Here is a 23104-nt window from a genome sequence, read left to right on the forward strand (position 1 = left end):
AGACCCCAACAAGACTCGGTATGAGAAAGGATGGAACCATCATTGGTAAGGTTAAAATAGACAACATTACCTTTGTCATTGTGCAGGAAGGAGACATCAGTCCATTTATACAACATGAATCTGGAAGGATTAGTGGAACAAGGCTTAGGGAGGTTGATGGAGGAGCATGCCTCTTTCAAGATGGAATAAGTTTTACGGTGAGAGGGGGGGTGCTAATAATTTAAAAAAGGGACATATTTTTATTTTTATGTGGTGTCTATTTTAAAAATATTATATTTTAAATTGATATTAATATAATAGACATTAAGTTTCCACAATTCACGAGATAGTAATCTGCTTTCATATTAGTTAGAGATCATGCAAAGATGATAATAGTTAGAGATCATGCAAAGATGATAATATTTTGACATGTGAATGGTTGCCAAATTTAAGTTTGAAATATAAATTTTGATTAAATTAACACACTTACAAAATTACACTCCAACCCTAATTGTGATTGAAGAATGCCTATTGACAATAATTAATGAGAGATTAATGTGTCAATGTGTTTAAAACAAAGTGTAGAATTAAAGAGTATAAATATTTGTGAAATTCAAAGATAAAACTACTATCTACTTACCGTTCAATGCACAATCTTTAACTAATCGTGACTTAACGCCAAAGCATTTGCCAATGCAACTGTGATATTAGAAAAGGAAAGACAGGGAACAAAAAAATGGCGCGAGTACGGTCGGAAACGGTAAAACAGGGCAAACAGGGCGAAAACGATGAACTTGACTTTGTACGGACACAAAGACAGGCGTGGTGATTTGAATCTTATAAATAGATTTTCTCAGTTCCATAAGACTACCTGCCCAAACCTATTTCATTGGATCGCATCCTAGGTAAGTCTCATTTCATTCACAAGGCATTTGAAAATTTATTAGGGTAACACTGTTTCATGTCTTTTAAACTTCAATTGAAAACAGATAATTAAATGCAGAAGACAGGTATACAGACCGAGAAATTGTTTACGTATTCCCAAATGGAATTATTTACCTGACTCCTCCGATTGCAAGGATATCTGCAGTGCAATCGACCGAGAAAGCATTTTCCTTGTATATAAACTTCAACTTAAAATTGAATTCGATCTCCATTCAGTCCTCACCAGACCGTGCAAGCAGGAGGGAGTGAAGGACGCGTTTTATATTTTGAATCACAAGGAGAATCTGAACTCTTGCAAGCATGTGTAGTGCCAATTCTAATGTCCTGCTATAGGTCAACTTACTCCATGCCGACATCATTTTAACAGGATCAATTCAACTCTCTTCAACACGCCTTGTTATATTGTGTATCAAGCACAGGTGTCTGTGGGATGCGCGCCATGTGTTAGACAAAATGTCTTTGTAGAAAAACGGTTTCCTAGACCGTAATGGTGGGAGCTTACTCTGTACATGACCTCGACGAGGACGTCCTGTCGCTCCTTTACCAAGTGCAGCCTTAGGTATGCATGCTATTGGTTCGTTCTTGTTGCGGTTCTCCTTGTTTGTGCCAACTTCGCACCGCAAACAGATGCAGGGAGACATTATTAGAAATGGGGTTCATTGTGATGTTTTTGTAATGATACCGTTGCTGACATGTATGCAAGATGTGAGCATTCGGACCAAGCACACCAAATGTTTGACAAATGACTGAGCGCAATGTAGTCTCCTCAAACACCGTGACGGGAGGGTATACTCCGAATTGGCAAATTGTCGAGGCCTTTAGGTGTTTTGAACGAATGGCTAAACGAAATGTTCATGGGATATGAACAGAGTGGGTTTATTGACAATGCTATGAAGTTCTAGAATAACAATTTTGATGAAGCTTTGAGTCTTTTTAAATAAATACTTATGTCTTGGACAAAGGTGAATTCTCTCGCTTTTGCTGGAGTTGTACATTCTAGTATTGACGACAATGCAGCTCTGCAACATGGTAAAACTGTCTGTGGATGCATGGTTAAAAATGGTCTCCTAGAAGAGATAATCGTGTGTAATTTTTTTGTAGACATGTATGCCAAATGCAAGGGCCTTGGACAGCATGCAGTATTTGAAAGAATATATAAAGGGAAAATTATTAAATGGAATGTGAAGATTGTGGGATGCACAAATAATGGAGACCAGGAGATGTTGATGTGGCTAGGATAATTTATAATGAAATGTCTGATTGGAATGCGCTGACATGTAATGTGACGACTGCGGGATATGCACGGGATGGGTGTGTTGATGAGGCACAAAGCTACCTGAGATAATGCATGCAAAAACCCTGGTTTAGTGGAATATGATGGTTGCAGCATATTCCTAGACCGAGTTTTCTAATTAAGCCTTGGAGCTCTTTCAGCAAATGAAAATGAAAATGTCAGGAATCAAGCCAAATTGGATCACTTTTGCTACTGTTCTTCCAGCATTTGCCAACTTTGCAGGTCTGCAACAGGGGAAGGAGCTCCTTTATAGTACCCAGTAAAACTGTTACTATTACTTATCAGAACCAATGAATTGTGAAGAATTATTTGATTGTAGGATTGTTTAAAATTGCAGCATTTAATGCTTTCTTGAAAAAGTATGATTAAATGTATTACTAACTTGACTACTGTGATGAATTGTTACTAATATCTTCTCTCTGTTGGTTTTTGTGTGAGGTGCACTCTGAGATCAGAGAAAGGTTATCGTGCAAGAGGACGAGTTTCCGTAAGACATGGTGAAAGAGGTAGAAAATTGACAGCAAAACCATTTTCACACACCACCTAGACTTATCCTTGCATTCCTGATTTCTGTGACATTTTGGTACCTATCTTTGTTTTGTAATATGCTGATTGACATAATGTTGGTAATGTGCCTTGATTGTGTAGCACCCAAAACGGGCTATCAGAAAACAGAATTTTTTCATGGTGTTAAGAATCTAAACGTTAAGAATTATACATATTATCTGCATAAAAGGAATGTGGTTTTACAAAAGCAATGAGATCCTTTGATAAGTCATTTTGAGCTCCTAATCGAGTTGTTATTTAGGACGTTAGGCTCGAACACTTGTGTTTGAGCTAGGAAAACATATCATTTTATTTTAACACAGGAAGACGACTGCATGACAACTTCCAACTGTATTCAACTTTAGGACAGGCCGTCATATTTGGATTCAAAAGAGAAATGCATGGATACTCTGATTGGTTCAGTCACGAGCTTCTATTTACTGGATCATGCCACATATAAACCTTCAGAAGTGAGATTTTGTTATTCTGGGGTTTTCTTGGACACTTGGGTCTGGTATGCTCTTGGACTTGAAATTCCTTGTGTCTTGGGTGCGAGGATGCGACTAAATTGGAGCTTACTGACAGTCCTTATTCCATAGACTGGACGTGAGGTCCTCTAGAGATGACAGCTGGATATGACAGCTGGATATGACGATAGCTGGGCATTAAGCTTATTTATGAACAAACACGAGTCGATAAATAAAACAGAATTCACTTGTTTTCACTGGTTCACTAGTTAATCGGATTCCAAACATTGTATATCGTGGACAAGAGGAGCAAGTCAATTATATTTTGTTCACAGTTTCAAGTTTGTAGTTTGGTTGCAGGGACCTCCAAGCACGACGTGTGGTCAAAGTCCAGTTAAGAAACTTGGACATAGTCCAGAAGAGGCCTGTCTTTGGACACTTTTAACAGACACGAGATCCAGTAGGCAACATGTAGTGCCTTCCAAGCAGGGAACAAAGTTAAGTCTCTCAGCACCACATAGAAGACGTGGCCATCTCTCATTTGGTCCATACACTTTTACCTGCCACAAGTTCTTATCTCAATGCTTCTCACAGACTTGAAAAACTTATAACCATATTATGCTCAGCCTCTTGAGGCTGAAGTCTCAGGATATTTATCTTGGTGGTATCTGCAGGCCCGTGTGCCCTTATGAAATATTAATTATAGGACTCGACTCTATTTGTTAACAAGGGCTACGTTTGAGCTTCCAGCGATGGGACACAGATCAACATGAGGTTGATTCCAAATGATCCATGGCCATTTTTCACTCTGTTAAATCGATGGTCACAGAGACCTCTGAGACTAGCTTAAAAGCCTTTTAGACTTAAACTACGGATGTAAGCAACCTTATGCTGTCAATTTAAATTGGGATCTCGAGTCTGAATTCAAGAATAAATATTATTCAGTGCCCAACGAATGTGAGTTATTTTAATATGCCCATGTAATGCCCCTTTTTGGGATGTACCTGAATTTAGTCCTCAAACAGTAATTCCAACTGAAGATGAGAATTGCTTTATCTTTATAAATCTACGTTACTTGGGGATGCGTCCCCGGGTTTTTCAGGCGTCCCCGTCCCGGGGATAGGGGACTCCTAGGGGACGTCCCCATAAATTCTGCATATTGACAGTGAATTTTGACAATGAATTCTATAAGCAATTTGACTCCGACTCTCAATTTAACACAAATTTGGCATAAGAATCCGGCTAGTTCTTATATGTTAAGGTTCTATAATGTATATGTGCATGCTTTATCCATGTTTTCATATGAAAATTTAAAATTTCCTTATATATTTTAATTTTCCCTATTTTTAAATAGCTTTCCTCTTTGCCGTCCCCTAGCCGTCCCCAAAATTGGCAAAAAAAATCACCGTACCGGAAATGTGTACCCTCATCCCCTGCCGTTCCCATCCCGGAAACTCAGGGTAACATAGTTATAAATATAAACTTTAATAAAATTGCCAATTGTAAAGTCAGTTTTGGAATATCTCTGGGTTAGGGCCTGCACACACCATTAATCACTAGAAACTCATTTTAGGACATTAAATATTAAGAATCTATAATAACATTTATAACTATATATATTCATTATTAATATCTAATTGAAAACAACATGTACATAAGTACTATTTTGATCAAAGCATATTCCTATAGTCAATTGTACTAGGAATTCCTTAGGAATATTCACAAGCTGCAATTTCAAGGATAGTTGTCCTTGTATCGCGAGAGCATGGGTGGATTCCTTGTCCATCCATCTTGGGGTGGTGTACTTGAGAAGACCCTCAAGCCCAAGGGCATGATTGGATCCCCTATCCTCAACATCCCCTAGCCCACAAACATGGCAGAATTTTAGGTCCACTCACTTGCCCCCCAATCCACGAGTTTCGCAGGACCTCCAATCCATCCATCTTGAGTGGCATACTTGATAAGACCCTCAAGCCTAGGGGCATGATTGGATTCTTGGTCCTCAACACCCCTTGATCACGAGCATGGCAGGATCTCTTATCCATCCATCTCGGAGTGGCATGCTTGATATCTTGTGAACTTGGAAAGCTGGCCATCCTTCCTATTTGCAAGATATTACTATAAATTCAAAATAGATTGCTTACAGGAAATCTGCTATAATAAATGTCAATAAATACCTCTTATAATTTTGAATAATCTTATTAAATATTTCTTGAGCAACTTACTAGAATTATTTATGCACATATATTACTGGTTGCTTGATTTCTCTTCATTGTTATTTATTAAAGGATTGATGAGTGGATGCTTAATTGATACTTGAATGAATTGATGCTTGAGTGATTGACGATTTTAACAATTTGATGATAGAGTGGTTGATGCTTGAATAGTTGATGTTCACATGATGGATGTTTGAATGATTGATACTAGACTGATTGAATTGATGGAAGAATTGATTGTTGGTTTGCTTGTTTGAAAACTTTATTCCCAATTGATGATTGATGGATGAGTGAATGATTTCCTTTGATTTGATGATTTGATATGTTGGTAAATGATGATTGATTGAATGTTGAATTCATAGAGTGGTGAGTGATGATTGAGTGAGTGCTGATTTGATGTATTGGTGAGTGATGATTGATAAGTGATCCTTGAATGCTTGGAATGATTTGTCCTTTATTAGTGAAAGGGTCACCACCTTTCATAAGAATTGAGTCATTACTCTCCATTGCTACCTTTTGAGAATAATAAATTATTTTCCATATTGATCTTCCTTGGATGTCCTCTTCAAATGAAACGAGAAGTCACATCTCTTTATCATGTCTGCCCTTTGCAAGATTCACAACCTTTCACAAATACCACCCTTTGAAAGAGTACAACCTTTCGTAATTTCTGCCCTTTGAAAGAGTCCCAACCTTTCACAATCACCGCCCTTTGAAAGAGTACAACCCTACATAATTTCTGCCCTTTGAAAGAATCACAACTTTAGTTTCTTCACATTCCTTTTCATCTTCTATTAATCTTTCCTTGATTCCTATGCTCCATTCCTTCTTCCTTTCTCTCTATCCCCTTTCAAATAAACTTTTATCCCTTTTAAATCTCATGTTTGAGTGAGTCCACTCTCCATTTCATGCCTTTTGACCCTTCATTAAACTTAATTAAGTTTTAATTATATTATATTATGTTTTTTTATATTTTAATTTTATCATTACTATTTATTATTAAATCCTATTTAAAAAATGTGAGATTACAGCCCAACAATTTAATGGGTAGGATCAACCTTTAGTTTGATCACACAACTTATTATTAATATATAAGGCAAAATTAGGTAGCTTCATTTGCTAGAACGTTCTCAAGTTTCTAATTTTGCAGCTTCAACCAAGTTAAAAGCCACCATGACATTTTTATTTTTTAATAGATAATTTACATAAATTTACCTGTTAGGAATGTAGTCATTGAATTTAACACATTGGGATCTTGTCTAAGAATTAATTATCAACTTGCCAATTCTTTTGGAGGGATTCACTCACAGGCTTAGGCTAATTATACCACACACAGAAGGGAAACATTCTCAGCTTCATGAATTGAATATTAAAATTATTTAGATTCTTTAGGGAGTTAAGACTATCTGAATTACATGTGAATGCTAAAAGCCTTGACCATTTTTCACGTTCTATAGTATCTGATTAATATATTCAATACTCTCAATCCTCAGGCAACCGGTTTCTAAATTTTAACAAGAATCTAAAGATCATTCATCTTCACTTCCCAAGTAGGTGACCCTATGGCATGCTTTGAGAACTGAAGTATCAACCTTCAATTTCCCTTCACGCTCACAACAATTATATTAGAGTTGATTAAGGGAATTACCGTGAACAACGTATAGAGTGTAAAAATCATAGCTGATTCTGAATTATGTAAAATTAAGCAAGGGGTGAGAGTAGCTTTGAATGCTGATTCTTTTTTCATTGGCCAACCAATTATATAAATTGCTTTTCCACTGACCACCCTCATTTCATTTCATATATATCGCCAGGGTCTGGTATAAATCGCCAGGGTTTGAAGTCTTCCAGGGGCTGCGATCTCTTTACCAGCATCATCTGCATGCCTAGCATTGAAATTCTTCAGTGTCTGCAACAGCAACTCTGTCTGGGAGAATATATATTATATATATAGCGAAATACTTTTCCTTGTAAGTTTCTGAGTTTGTATTGGGTGGTTTGAAATGATAGGTGGCATGTAATGGTTCAATCCCCAAGCTTAAAATACTATATATATATCTTGTTAGAAATCTTAAAAAAAGAAAGAAGGGTTCCAGCATTACCAGTTCAAAGTGTGAGTTAAATATTGCTTAAAATTCTTCATAAACGAATTCCTTGTTTTCTTAAATAAATTGGCAAAGGATATTGCAGTAATCAACTCGATGGGAGTGTCAGTGAGGTGCATGGCGATAACATTCCATAACCAGTTGGATAATGCAGAATTCTCGATCAATCTGACCCTCAATAGTGGCTTCTACCGCCAATTGTGCCAGAAAACAACTCATTGGGTTTAACCAACATACACATGCACAACATGTATATATGCCAACACACACAAGTCTACAATGACTCCAATGGGCCCAAGCTTGGTGAACAAGAAAACACTTTGATGACAAGGCAATGCCTTGCTAAGGCAAAGTAACATTGTCCAGTGTTTTACCATGATAATGATCATCTTGGGAAAACCTTGCTAAGGAAAGCAAATACTATCTAGTTTTTTATCGTGACAACCAATATCCCATCTCTATTAGGATGAACATTTTTTGCTTTCAAAATTACCAAGGTCCAAGACAAGTATCATCCAACTTGAAACATGAATGACCATGGAGCTTCACTCTTTGCAAAATTACCACTATTGACACCAAGGTCTCAAATTCATGGCAATGTTGTCACTGTCTCATACACATTTAGTGCAATACTAGACCATACTCATCCACAAGAATCACAACCTAGACATACACCGTGAGATGGTGATTCTATTCATTGGACAACCAAGTATTTGAATTGCTTTCCCACCATCCACCCTCACAACAGAGTAATCAACTTCATGGGAGTGTTAGTGAGGTGCATGGTGATAGCATTCCGCTATCAGTTAGATAATGCAAAAATCTTGATCAACCTAATCCTCAACAGTGGCTTCTATCACCAATTGTACCAGAACACAACTCATTGGGTTTGATCAACATACACATGCACAACATGGATATGTGCCAACACATACTAGTCTCACAGGCATTAGCAAATGAATTAAAGTCTAGGCCATTGATATAATAGTCTTTCATGTTCTATGAATGTATATGAAATTAAGTACGACTGTCATAGATATTGCAGTCTATATTAATATTACTATTAAATTCTGCGTAAGAACATTATCAGGCTTCATATATTAAGCATACATATTAAGCACATCCCCATGCATACCACAAGGATGTTACTGCCTGTAACTTAATAACAGTTCTGATCTGATCTGATCCATGGTAATCTCACTGGATGCTTTTGATTCCTTTCCTTTATATCTCTCAATGTGAGGGAGAGGTCACACCTCTTCATCATGTATGCCCTTTGGCAAGAGACACACCCTTTCACCATTAGCACCATTTGAAAGAGTGCAACTCTTCATTATTTCTGCTCTTTGAAAGGGACACAATCTCTCACAATCAGATCTGCATTTCTTATTCCCAAATTATCCCCCCTTCAAATGAGTTCTCTTCTCCCTTTTATACCTCATATTTGGGGGAGTCACAACTTATCATTTTACGCCTTTTGACCATTCATTAACTTTAATCAAATTTTAATTATATTTAATTATATTCTTTTATATTTTAAATTTAATTTTAATTTTTATTCTTTTGTATTTTAATTTAATTATTATTATTTTATTATTTATTAGTAAATTATATTTCAAAGTGGGGACATCACACCATTGATATATCAACTCACCTTAGTTTGTTCATTTTGAATATAACCTACATACTTTAATGGATTTGAGAATTTGGAATTGTATTCCATTATTGACATGCTCTCCTGCTTCAAATAATGGAATTCATTTGTTTGAGCAATGTAATAAGGATTTGACAAATAATATTTTTTGAAACAATACTTCAAGTAATTCTTAAGTCATAGTGACATTGCCAAGGCCTGGCATATTCTCTTGGTCCCACCTCAATGCCGCCTCATCAATGAGATTATGTATAGCCAGCTGAGCTTTTCCAATACTCATTCTTTATTGGAGGTCAAAATACTTTCACATATTCAAATTTTGAACTTTGGTGGTATGATTTTCTTGAGTTCTTTTCTAACACGTTTAGACTTTTCCAAAAGTTCTTCAATCCTAGGTTGAGGACTATGGGTGTGTTCCCAATCACCTTTGGGTTTTGTCTTTGTTCTTTCTTGACCATGTCAAGGTTGTAGTTGATCTCTTAACTCTTGTAGAGTGTACAGTGTTTCCTTTGCAATTGTTCTTTGTGGTTCCTCTTCTATCCATTCTTGTTCACCTTTGTGCATACGCTCTTCATCAAATCCATAACCCAATAGATCAATTATTATTCACCCCTACCTTTCATCAACCATTATGGGTTAATTTTTGCTTGGTCAAACATTTTACTTAGGCATTCCCATTTTCACATACACAAATCATTCACATGGTTAATATTCATGTAAATTTTGATTTTTAAACTTGAAAAACACATTCAGAATGGCCCACTTGGCCCTTAGTTTTTGAACCGTGCTTACATACCAGTGTAACACCCAATACAGGCTATTAGAAAATGCACTTTACAGAAAAAAATTATAACATTAAGCTTTTATCCATATCATCTGTGGTAGTGTTACAAGACTCGGACTTGCTTTTGATTCGACAAGCTGATTTTTGACTTGGCTCCTAGACTTGCAAAATTGGAGAACCCAAAAAATTTAGAGATTTTTAAGGATTTAAAAATTGTTTCATGCACCCTTTAATAAATAAACCTTAAAGACACAATAACCTCATCAAATAGAAGCTAATTTGATCACATACACAAGTATACATCGATCACATAAGTATACACACAAATTTTAGCAGGAGGAAATAACACATTTAGATATATAAATATTGTCAAATGTATACAAAACTCATGGAATATGAACTCCATGGCATCAAAACAAATATCAATATTAGATATAGGAGTCTATAGCCCAGAGGAGCTTGCATTATTCATCCCAATTCCCAACATCACGACAAGTCATGCGTTGGCATCCAAGATAGGTCTTGGATGATGATGTAACCATGATGTTTTCTTAAATCTTCGTGACTGGTGTGTATACTCAAGTGAATAATTTATTATTAAAGTTTTCGAGAACCCTCGAAGACTGCTTTTGTTGTCAAGCTTATTAACAAAGAGGAACGGTTAAGTAAAAAGATAAATGGTTATGTTCTAGTTTGACCCTAGCTAGGATACTAATAGACTAAGTCACACAATACGGCGATTTTCATGGATGAGGTTCGAATTTTATCGAATTTCAAACTTTCATTAAAAAATCGTTCAAATTCGGCCATAAATTTGTACGGCCAGGGCTTCATTTTTTTTAATTAAAGTTAAAATTTAAAAAGCATTTTTCTAGGTTTCTAAAATGCGTTTAGGGTTTTTTTGAAAACTTTCGGCAGATTTTTTCTATAAAGCGCTACTATCTGCCTCTAAACACACAACTCAGCTGGTCGATTCACGGGTATCTACTGGGTCATGGGTGTCTGCAACTGCAACTGGGTTGCCATCGGATTTTCGCGGGTATCTACTGGGTCGCCGTCGGATTTTTGCAGGTGTTTGCAACAAGGGTCGCTGTCAGATTTTCGCGGGGTGTCTGCATACTTATAATTTATTAGAAGTATACATGTATTTAAAAATAAACAAAATTATATGAGGCGAATTTTATCCAATTTTTTTTTTTGAATTTTTCCCTTGTCGAATTTCATCCGAATTTCATGGCTGTCGAATTCGAACCTTGTGACTTAGCTAATAGATGCGAATGTTCTTTGAGTTGTTTGTGCAGGGCATGATTGATACATATTTGCATTACGAAAATAGCATTTCTTGCCAACTATGACTTAACTTGTATTCAATAGAACAATGATTGTATGTAATGTACCTTTTTTGAAATGGGATTTAATAATAAATTAAAATATAAAAAAATAAAATTTGATATACTTAAAATTTAATTACATTCAATGAAAGGTTAGAAGGCATGAAATGAAGAGTTTTAGCTCTCTCAAACATGTGATATAAGAGGGAGATCATTTCATCTGAGAAGAGGATCCATGAATCATCAATTGAGAAGGAAGCAATCAATCAATTTGGCAATATATGATTATTCTCAAATGACAACAGCGAAAGATGAATAGTTGCAACTCTTTCAAATGGCAGAAATCGTGAAAGGTTGTGACTCCCTCAAGAATAAGATATTAAAGGGAGATCATTTCCTTGGGAAGAGATCATCAAACATAGAATTAATATATCATAAATGGGGAATGAAGGGTTCAAATTGGATTAAAATTATTATTCTCAAAGCCATCAATTAAGGGTGGTGACTCAATTCTTGTGAAATGATCTCCCTTTTATATCTCATTGTTTGAGGGAGCCACAACTATTCATTTCATGCCTTTTTACCTTTCATGCAACTTAATTAAATTTTAATTATATCATATTTTTATTTCTTAATTTATTATTAAATCCCATTTCAAAAAGGAGACGTTACAGTCCGCCTTGCCCGAGATTGCTTGTCCTCAAGCAATCACAAGCTCAGATGCTTTCTTAGAGATACCAGAATCTCAAATTAATCTTAAAAATAGTATAAATGTTTTTAATAATGTAGTGTATTTCATTTATTGTCTAATTGGTTGCCGAGTTTGGTTAATGTGGTTCCTTAACAACTATGTCTTTATGTGGTGGTTACTAGTAATGTTAAAGCTATCCCTTTGGATACAGAGCCTGCTAAAGAGAACTATGATGACTACCATAACAGATAGTTGAATCATCATTGATATATTCAAATTGTAAAGGGCTTCATGGAAAGTGTGAGAAGGAAGAGGTCTTAATTGAAGATGATGAATCTGATGTAAAATCAGAATTTGACATTAAGATATCCAAGGTTGTAAATAATGAAGGATTCAGTTGTAATATGATTGGATATGGGTCAGGCTATTATGAGAATGAATTAGCAGAAGAAGATTGCAAACAGCCCTGTGTTTCAAATGATACCCATACAAATGAACATTATGAATTTGATACATCATAGACCAAGCCCCAACTTGCAATCACTATGACTCACCTGTCTATGCCTCTCAATATCCCTCTAACTACAATATACATACAGTTAGATTTTTCTTTGGTTACAATAATTTCAAAATTATGACAAAGGAAATTTATGATCAAATGCCTTGGTTTGGTGCACATGTTAGTTCACAAGGATACGCTCTTATTCAAGAATTTTCAGATTCTATGGAGCAGTTTCAATTCAAAGATGAGAACATGTGGCCGAGGTATTTTACATCCTTGTATGGAGAAGCTAGGAAGTGGCTAGCAAGTTTCCCAAAGTTTTATGTTTCTACTTGGAAAGCTCTTTATTTGTTTTCAATGAAAATTACACATGTAGTGTTGGCCTTACCTCTCTTGCCCAAACATCGTTTAATATTAGAAGGCAAGAAGGTGAGTTGCCATTTGGATATTCTGTAATCCTTTATCGTCATAGACATAAGAATTTTGTAAGAATTGACCTATTTTGTGAAACTTATGACTCTGGTTTGAGTACATTGCCTAAAGGAATATGACCTATTGAACTTGATCAAGGATATGAGTAGATTGTTTTTCTTGAAGAAATAAAGAAAAAAATACATGAAAACTCTTGTGTTTTCAAATGTTGAAGGTAATGGTTTAGCTGTCCTAAATGACCTAAAGGAAGATGCAGTCTTTGTGGGTGAAGCTTATAATGTAGAGAATGGAAATGTATGCCATGACGAAAGAACTAAGGCAAGGGCTTAGCTTGAGGATAGGCTGCATGTTGATAAAGCTTATAAGGAAGACAGTCCAAATACAAGGTATGGCAAAGAAGTTAAAATATGTGAAGTTCCTCCTCATGACAGCTTTGTGAATCAGAAAATAGGCATGTGGACAGCTGGTCAATGTGATGAATCAACGCATATGGCTGGTATTACTGAAGTAATGCATGCAAATTCTCAGTCAAAAGAATAAAAATTTAGTATCTACCGGATGTAATCCTAGGCTTTGCTTCCTTTGAGGAATATAGTGTCACTGCTCACTTTGCTAAAAGCATTTGCACACGAGGATGAAATGAATAGTCTTACACCTGAAAATGATTATGCTGGTAAGGCCAGTGTCATGGACATTTATTTGCAGATTGAAAATAGTGTTATTGAAGGTGGGTATGGAAGCATTCAGCTTGAGGAACACGAACAAAGGTTTATGCATAATGTGCTTCCTTGTTTCATTAGCTTCAATGATAATGATTATAATGAGATTTCTGCTACCCATTTTCCCTTTCATAAAAATGAGGTAGAAATTTTTACTTTACAGGAGAAGTGTGCTGACAGGAATGCTGACGAGGACACATTTGCTTGTGAGTGAGCTAGGTTCCATAGCTAATATGTCTTTTGTTCTTCCTCCTCTTGATGTTAGCTCAATTTTTGAGGTGAATTGTATTTATAGCCTAGGCATTTTTTATTTGAATGATCCTTCTTGTGAGATTTTCTGCCTTGGTGATTTTATGGATTACTAGTTGGAGATGTCAACTATTGTGGATGCAAACAATGTTGAGAGTTTGTTTCTAGATTCCTTGACTAAATGCATTGATCATGAACATATTTGTTCTGAGAAGGGTTTGAATTCTTGTCTTGAAGAAGATAGAAATCATTGTGGATCTCTTTGAAAAAGTGGTGGTTGTGCAGTAGAGATCAACATAAGGTCTGAAACGGAGAAGCAAATTGAAGAATGTTATCCTTCTCTCGAAGTTTGTCAAGATAATGTGTAACCTGATGATCTTGTTTTAATGAGTGAATAGGTTAATGACAGTATGGTTGTATACATTTGTGCTAATTTTGATTTGCAACTAACTGAGCACATTGATGACAATGTTTTATTGAAGAGGATTTCTGTAAGTTTGGCTGCAGTAGCTCTGTTAGAGCAGATTGCTCTGAAAAGCCTAAAACAGAAAGATAATTCGAGGGGCATAGTCCTTCTCTTGAGGTGTCCTAAGTTGAGTTGTATGCTGATGGTTGAACTTATTGTCTCAAATTATCAATCATGCTTTTGATTCAGAAATGGAGTATATCAAGATTTGTAATAATGATGCATGTTGGCATCCTTTGGGATTTGTCAATAATTTAGGTGGCCTCAGATTTGTTCAATAATTATTGAATAGGATCCATGTCCTCTTCCCTTTGTAGACCTTCAAATTTCTTTGATTAGAATGCATCCATCATTTTATCTTTACCTTACAGGCTGGCAGGATCAATGCTCTGATACCAATTGTAATGTCCCTTTTTGGGATATTCCTGATTTTAGGCTTGCAAACAATATTTATCAAAAAAACTGATATCAGTCATCTTTAGTAACAAGAAATTATGGTAATATTCTAATCCATACATCAAAGAATCATAATATGTAGACCAATAAATCATAGCATGATTAATATTTGGATCATAGCATATTCCTCATAGCAAATCACATCATGAATTTCTTGGAAATGCTTGCAAACCGGTAATTCCCAAGGTTGGCCATCCTTGACTTGCCAAGAGCATGGAAGGTTGGTCACCCTTCCATCATTAAGTTCACCTTGGAGGTTGGCCGTCCTCCTTGATCAAGTTCAAGAGCATGGAAGGCTGGCAGTCCTTCCAACTCTTGTTCCAAAAGCATGGGAGGCTGGCCGTCTTTCCCACCTTTTGTACAACTTGTTGATTTAATCTTTGCTGATTGGGAGTTTGCTTGATTTCTTGATGCATTGATGAGTGATGATGTATTCATGTTTTCTTCGAATGATCTCTCCTTTATACTTTATTTGTGAAGGAGTCACCACCTTTCACAAGAATTGTGTCACCACCCTCCATAAGAATCGAGTCACCACCTGTAATTGTTGCCTTTGAGAGTAATAATTTATACACTATTTGATTCCTTAAATTCCCATTTATGATATATTAATTCCTTGCTTGATGATCTCCTCCCAAGGAAATGATCTCCCTTTTATATCTCATGTTTGAGGGAGCCACAACTCTTCATTTCCTGCCTTTTGACCTTTCATTAAACTTAATTAAATTTTAATTATATCACATTTTTATATATATTTGTTCTATTTTAATTTATTATTAAATCTTATTTTGAAAAGGGGACATTACATTATAGCGTGCCAACTTTGCCTATGATAGTTCTTGTATACTAAACAAGTTGTCCTATGTATGAGACAAGATAATCCTTGATTGTGTCTTTGACTATGAAGATGCAAAGATTTGCAATAGGGGATATGTATTTTGTAGATTTTATACTCATGATTCATCATTGGCCTATTACTTGTTTAGACTTATAGTTTGATGGGGGTTTGGGGGGAAAACCCCAATGGGGTTGAGAGGCAACACCCCTTGCAAGGGTCTAGGGGCAGTACCCCTCATGGGTTCTCGGGGCAATGCCTTGGGTGCACTCCTTGTCGCGATATAGGGTGGGGTCTGGGGGTGGAGCCCCTGCCACCAAGCCCAAATGAAGATCTTCAAAAACACATAACCTTCATGGCACACCCCACTTTCATAATTTTTTGTAAATCTTAGATGGGCATTTTATAAACCAAACAAGCATTATTGAAAGGTTGTAAGTTGTAAGTTTTTTTCTTAAAGTATCTAAAATGTTGGATTAACAATTTTACATTTTTTTATTATCTATTTTAGATTATCATTTTCTTAAGATAATTCTGTGACATAAGTAGATTTAGTAAAATAACAAGATTGGTTTACAGTAGTGGACTAACCAAAAATTAGATTCACCTTGTGCGTAACGTATAATTAATAATAGGAATCAGCAATTGTTAATAATTTTAGTTTACAACATATTAATTAGTATTAGTGTCTTGACTTATTAAAGGGAAAATTATTAAGGAAGGAGGTGATGGTATGATTGAACTTTGAGATTACTTACTGAGTAAAGTAGGGTAAACTGAGGACCTAATAAGCCTGGACAGCATTTTCGTCCTGCAGTAATATGGGAAATCTGTGTGCTGTTGATAGATGAAGCTTGATGTTGGTAATTCAAACCATTGACTGTGTATGCTCGAAATTTGATAATGCCAAACACCATACATAATGCTAATCCTCAGCTCTTACATCGGTTTTGTTTATAAAACGTGCTTGATTACTGATTCGAAGGAACTTAAATATGTCTTAAAATGACTTTAAGAAAAGATAAGAGTGGGCAGTTATGAAAGGCTTAGCATATATTCTATTATTATGGGAGATTAAATTTATCAAGTGAAATGATTAGGGTCATAACTTTAGCAAAGTATTTGGGCTATAATTTATTGTTGTTGAGTTAAAATAAATGTGTGAGCCCATGTTTATTAGTGTGTATGGAAGTTAAAAATAAATGAAAAGACTTACTGGAGCTATGAGTAAAGATAAGACATTGTTACAGAAGTGGAAGACTCACAATTGTTAAAGGGTAAAACACAAGATTTTGTTAGTGAAGTGGAAAATTAAAATGAATAGATTTTCTAATAATATAATGGGTAAAAGATAAGATTTTGCTATAGGATTGGAAGTTAAAAAATATATGAATTAGAGCTAGTGTCATTAGAATGTAGGCTATAAGTGACTATAACTAGACTCACCAATAATATTTGTTTAGAATTAATGGTATATGATGGTATTTGAATTAATAGTCAATGATAATTAGAGTTTCAATATATTGAGGTTAGAATAATTACATTTAAGATAAATTCACAAGTTAGGTGATGATAAATATTTTTAATAGTACAATACATATGTTGAGCAGTTAGAATTAGTAAGTAAAATAGATGGCATACTAATAAATTGAACTGCAAGATAAGTTGCCAAGGTAATAGGTAATATGTAACCCCACCTATGTAGTTATGAATCTTGTAGGCTTGGGGCTGTGAATATTCAGTTGCAATTTTCTAAATATCATTACTCTGACTTAACTAAGAATCTTGATATGTTATCTAGCTAGACCTTTTAAACTATGCTTTATAAATAAGGATGGAAACCACATCTAAGAAATGTTGGGAACCTAAGATTGAAAGTGATCAATCCTAATCAAACAAGACCCAAATAATTGATTAATATACACGCTTGGACAATGAAAGATGGCAAATCAAGAAATCCATAAACCAAGATTTTACCATAATCTAGGTCTGATCTTAACGAACAATGTCAGACAAATGATTGGTATGTGTTCTATTATGTACACATATGTTTGAGAAATGAAGTGGGTGATCTTCAGGGTTATCTAATTGTATGTTGTGAATGCTTATACATGCATTTGAAAGTCAGCACATATGTATGGGATGAGTACCTAGGTGGATTGGGAGCATTAACTCCTAAAAACTTATAATACTATTCATAGGCTAATGGATAAACCTAGGTGGTAGTGTGATATGATCAAACATGTGTTGAAATCTGTTGATAACTTGATATGTATCTTCTAAACACCACAAAATGTCAAAATTTAGACACAGAAGCTGACTTCTGTGACATTGCAACCAAGATTGAGAGAGATACTGCAAAGCCATAGGTGAAGGACATTCGTTTGCTATAAAATTATAGTTCGTCCTACTCTTGCCTGCATATGCTAAAATGGAAATCTTGTGACTCTTAGATCAGTTAAGCTTAGCTATAACTTCCAAAGTGGCAAATGCCAAAAAATGTGCTCAACAAATTGGAACGGCCAATCATATCATAGGGTCTAGATGACTTTCAAGTGATAAATGTCAGAACCTACCTATTTTGATAGGGTTTAGATAAACTTTGGCCAGTAGCATGTAGACAATAGGTGTCAAGATCTACCCTTCTTAGAAATTCAATATAGATAGTGGTGTATCCATCAGTAAGAAGGAATGTGTGGTATGTTAGTATTGTATCCTGCTTGGTGCATGGTATGTTTATATGTCTATTGTAAACAGCGTGCAACAAGTGGCTTTGGTGACCTCTTTTTTGTTGAAGTGGTTGGAAGAAATGTTAAGTTTAGAGGGAGCAGGAAAGCATTTATCTATCATGCCTCTTGTAATATGGATGGCGTTGGCTCAAAACGTGTAGCCTAGTTTACACTTCCATCAAGTCATATTACTGTGGGTTCAAGCATTTTTTGCTTTTGTTGCTTCAATTTGTGAAATATCTCATTTTCTAGACTTTCACAATTCAGTCAACAATCTTTCACTCAAGTGCATTCAATGTTCATATGCAATGGGCTCGAGGAGAATTTCTAGATCTTGACATTTGGCTATAAAAGAGGATATGGGGTTCATCAAATGCCAATGTGGAGGAAGCTCTTATAAAAAAGTAACTGCAAATACATCAGAGGAGTGAAAACAGAGGATAAGGATTAATGCTGCGCAGAATAAGAATGCGCAAGAAGATGGCACTGGTCATTCTCCACAAGAATCCATTCACGTTGACTTGGATTGTGGTCAAGGAACCTATTGGATTTTAAAACTGTAGCTCTAGTTCTCAAGAGGAGACACTTACTACCATGTAGAAGGGGATAAGACAATGCAAGTGGAGAGGTAACTTTCATCAACAAGAAATGGATAGCTTGAGGCCAATGCATAGGATTAGGCTAATCTTCTTCTTCTTTAAGCTCTACAAATCCTAGGAGGGTGTTCTGAGTTAATGTAAATAAAATAAAAAATGAAAGTGTTGCAATCAGGCCTTGACTATCCATGACCTAATGACAGACATGAACATTCCTACTAGACCTTACGATAAGCAAATTTAAGACAAGCATGCACATGTATACAATCAAAAAAGAAAGCAAGTTACAATCACCATAGATGAATTTCTTCAATAATATATGGTACACATTTGCATCTTGTAACCATTCCTAAGATGAGTCCCTTAATGTTTAACTAGGAGTTAACCCACATAAGGTTTAGCACAATTGAAACCACTAAGTCATGACAGGGCAGTACATAGCTAACACTAAAATTGAAGTAGAAGACATTTGTTGAATGATTTAAGAATGTTGTGGTAGAAGGTGAGATCCCTACAGACTAGTGCCTTGATCCAATGGTTAACTGTGTCGCAACACTACCATCAACACTCACACAGGTGCAAATTCAAATTGAAAATTGGGTATGCAGATGTTAATCATAAGCTAGGCTTTATAATCAGGCAATGCAAACCACTAAGTAATAAAAAATGTTTATGCATGAGCAATCATTGAACAATACATAATCAAGCAAAACAAATCCAAATGATATACTAAAAAGAGAGGCTTCAAAACATTGTACGCAATTTCACAATACCTGCCTGGACCAACTAATCAACATATCACTGAGTTAGCAAGTGTAACCTTAAGAATGGACATAGCATGCCATTTCCTGAAAATGTTTAGTCAACCATGGAGACGCTCATGAAACAAAGGGATTTCTGCATTCAATTCTTTTAATAAACTTGTGGCAAGTGAAAATCGGTGAACAACAGAGCATAACATTCTAGGATTGATGCCTAAGAATTCATTGATCAAATTACATCTTACAAATATGCTTATATAGCATTTACAAAATTACAACTCAATATGCAGTCTCACGGGTGCATTTGCAATTTACATATCACGTGAAATCAATATTTACGCCTTGTCACAATCAACATTTATTTTCGGGCAGGAAATTTGCACTTGTATAGGAAGAAATCTGCACTAATACAGGAACGAAGAAGCTCCATGTCCACACAAGTAATCTATATGTAAGCTTGCAATAGCATGGGAGACACATATACCTCATGCAGATATCACCTTGAGCCGTGTCCAAGCTGCACTCTGCAAAAACAACTGCACCATTTTGTCTGTTAGGGGGATGGATGGTAGGAACCACACATTAATTAACTTCCTCAGATCTTCAAGTGGATAGGTGTTTTGAAATCAATTAATGTCTATTAGAATAATATCTTTCTCTTTGTGTTATTAATGGTCATTTAAGTTGTTTCTAATTTCGCCTCTAGTTAACGATTGTTTCTTTTAGAAACATCGTCTTTGTAACTCTATTTAAAGGAGCTTTGTCTCCTCGATTAATTGAACAACATCGATTCTTTGAATCCATATGCTTTTGCATCTGTATTATGGTATCAGAGCCTTGGTTATTTTCGAGATAATTTTTCAATTAAAAATTCGTCACGAATTTTTAACAGTTTTTTTTCTGAATTGTTTTTGGTTCTTTGGCAGTTCGTTTTGGCTGCAGCTACTAGGGTTTTCTGGCTATTTTCTGCCCTCAATCGCGACCCATCTCTCCTGCATTTCGTGCAACCATGCGGCGCATTTTTTTCCCACCTGCAGATTTTTTTCTGCCATTTTTGGATGGAAATCTGTATTTTCGGCTAGGGTTTTGACCCTCCATATTCAGTCGAATTTTTTTTCTGAGCACAGATTCGTGGTGGGTTTCTCGAGATCTCAACTGGGTCGTCGTCAGAATTTTTTGGGTGCCTCGATTTTTGAGCCAGCGGATCCAGATTCTGATAGCAGATTCTTTTTGGGTTTTTTGCAAGGATTTTTGGGTTGTCTTCGGATTTTTCTGGGTCAACCGGAATTTTTTTCTTGAAATTTGTGCCTGCCATACTTCATTTTTTGAAGTCTGTACCTGCATCTGCCTTTATTTCTGCATTGGGATTCGAATTTTTGAATTCTGTGCTAGCGCCTCTTCTCAATTTTTTCGTTTTCCGTGCATTGGGAAACGTGCAAGATGGCATCATTGACCAACTTGATGTTGGAAGGCAGTTAGGTTTTGTGCACTTAGCATCTTCTCAGTACCTCGTTTTTTGTGCCTCGAAAAGCGTGAAGATGGCTTATGGGCATCGATGTTTGTTTCGGTTTTTAATATTTTTTTACCTAAAAAAAATTCAGAAGGGTTTAATATTTTTTTCCCTTGAAAAAATCTGTGGGTTTTAATAATTTTGTCCTAAAAAATTATCTGTGGGTTTTTAAATATTTTTTGTCCCTGTAAAAAAAAAAATCATGGGAGGGTTTATGATTTTTTCCTCAAAAATTGTACTTTGTTGTAGTCTGTTTTTCGTCGCACCTAGAGTTGTTGTGCGAACATCTACACTAGTCTCTTATTTGCAGTCTATTTTCGGGCATCTTGCTCATCTACAATAGTTTGGAGGCTTTGCCAATTTTTTCCTCAAAATCGTGACAGCTGTTCTTGGTGTCTCTGGTTACAGGAAGGGACAGTTCTCCAACATTAGGTTGGACGGTTGGTGTTGTTTTGGGTATCTCTAAAAGTTTTGCAGTTTTTGGGAGGGTTGGTGGCAGACTCATCTCAAGTGGCAGAGTTAGTGGCAGGCTCTTGTCTTCTGTTGCAACGTGTTCTGAGAAGAAGGGGGCAACCTTCTCTGTTATTTCTCTTGATAGTTAGAACGATGACCATTAAGGGAGGGTATTAGAATAAAATCTTTCTCTTTGTGTTATTAATGGTCATTTAAGTTGTTTCTAATTTCGCCTCTAGTTAACGATTGTTTCTTTTAGAAACATCATCTTTGTAACTCTATTTAAAGGAGCTTTGTCTCCTCGATTAATTGAACAACATCGATTCTTTGAAATCCATATGCTTTTGCATCTGTATTAATGTCATCGATGAAGTAAAAAATAATTTGACACTAGGAAATAAGCTGGATGAGGTGGTAATGGGCATGGGTGTGGAATGTCGTCTAAGTTGTGACAGACAATTTAGCAATATAGAAATTACTTGAGGATAGACACCTAGACAACAACCACTTATAAGTGTGTGTTAGTGAATAAATTTGTAAAATATTTATATGGATTGGTAAACTATAATCATATGACACTATGATGTGCATTGAACTCCTTTTTCAATTTATAAATGTAGGAAAATACTTATGGGTTATCTAAATTCAGTTTTATACATGTTTTTAAAGATTATTTCACAAATTCCTGTACTTTTTAATGTTTGAAAACTTTGCACAATTGTTGCCAAGGCCCAAGTTTGACTCAAATTTTAGGCCTGCTGAGTTTTTGTTGAGTCTTAGTTTTTGAACTGGGAAGATGTCCCTTGTCCGCCATATTATGATAGTAAAAAATAGCAAAAGAAAAATTAAAAACCCCTAAACTTTTTATGGGGAGGGGAAGAGGGGTCAGAAGGGCCCCCAACCCAAACATTTGTTATTTTACACCCAAAATGGCATGTGCCATGAAGGTACTTGTGATTTTGAAGGACTTAATTTGGGCTTGTTGGTGAGATCTCTGTCCTTTGACCCTGTGCACAATGCTGCCCCTTGACTTTGTTGGGTCTGCTGTTCCCAGACTCTGCTCTGATTTTAAAAAGCAAGTTGTGTTGGGTGGAAAAATGATTTTTTCTTCCCTAGTTTTTTCGTGATTACATCCGGAGTAATTGAATTCCATTTATCATTCACCAATTCAATTTTGATTTCAAGTGATGCTACTATGATAGAAACCATTTTGACTTATGAATTGACAATTTACGTTGAATTATCAATTATCAGCTGTTGTCTCAATTCTGTATTTATTTGTGGAGAGTGTGTGCAAATCATGGTTACACATACACACAAAACATTCCAAGAGGAGGTTCTCTATGTTTTCTGGAAACGGACAGAAATTTTTTTTCCTAGATTT

General features: G+C 35.7%; 1 long non-coding RNA gene across 1 annotated transcript; it reads left to right on the forward strand.

Moving 5' to 3' along the window:
• Window positions 1-641: 641 nt before the first annotated feature.
• On the forward strand, window positions 642-2531 carry LOC131034837 (uncharacterized). The gene is made up of 2 exons (XR_009103855.2): window positions 642-884; window positions 983-2531. It is a non-coding gene; the product is annotated as an uncharacterized LOC131034837 (long non-coding RNA).
• Window positions 2532-23104: the final 20573 nt, after the last annotated feature.

Source organism: Cryptomeria japonica, chromosome 3 (assembly GCF_030272615.1).
Source record: "Cryptomeria japonica chromosome 3, Sugi_1.0, whole genome shotgun sequence".
In the NCBI taxonomy this organism is placed as follows: domain Eukaryota; kingdom Viridiplantae; phylum Streptophyta; class Pinopsida; order Cupressales; family Cupressaceae; genus Cryptomeria; species Cryptomeria japonica.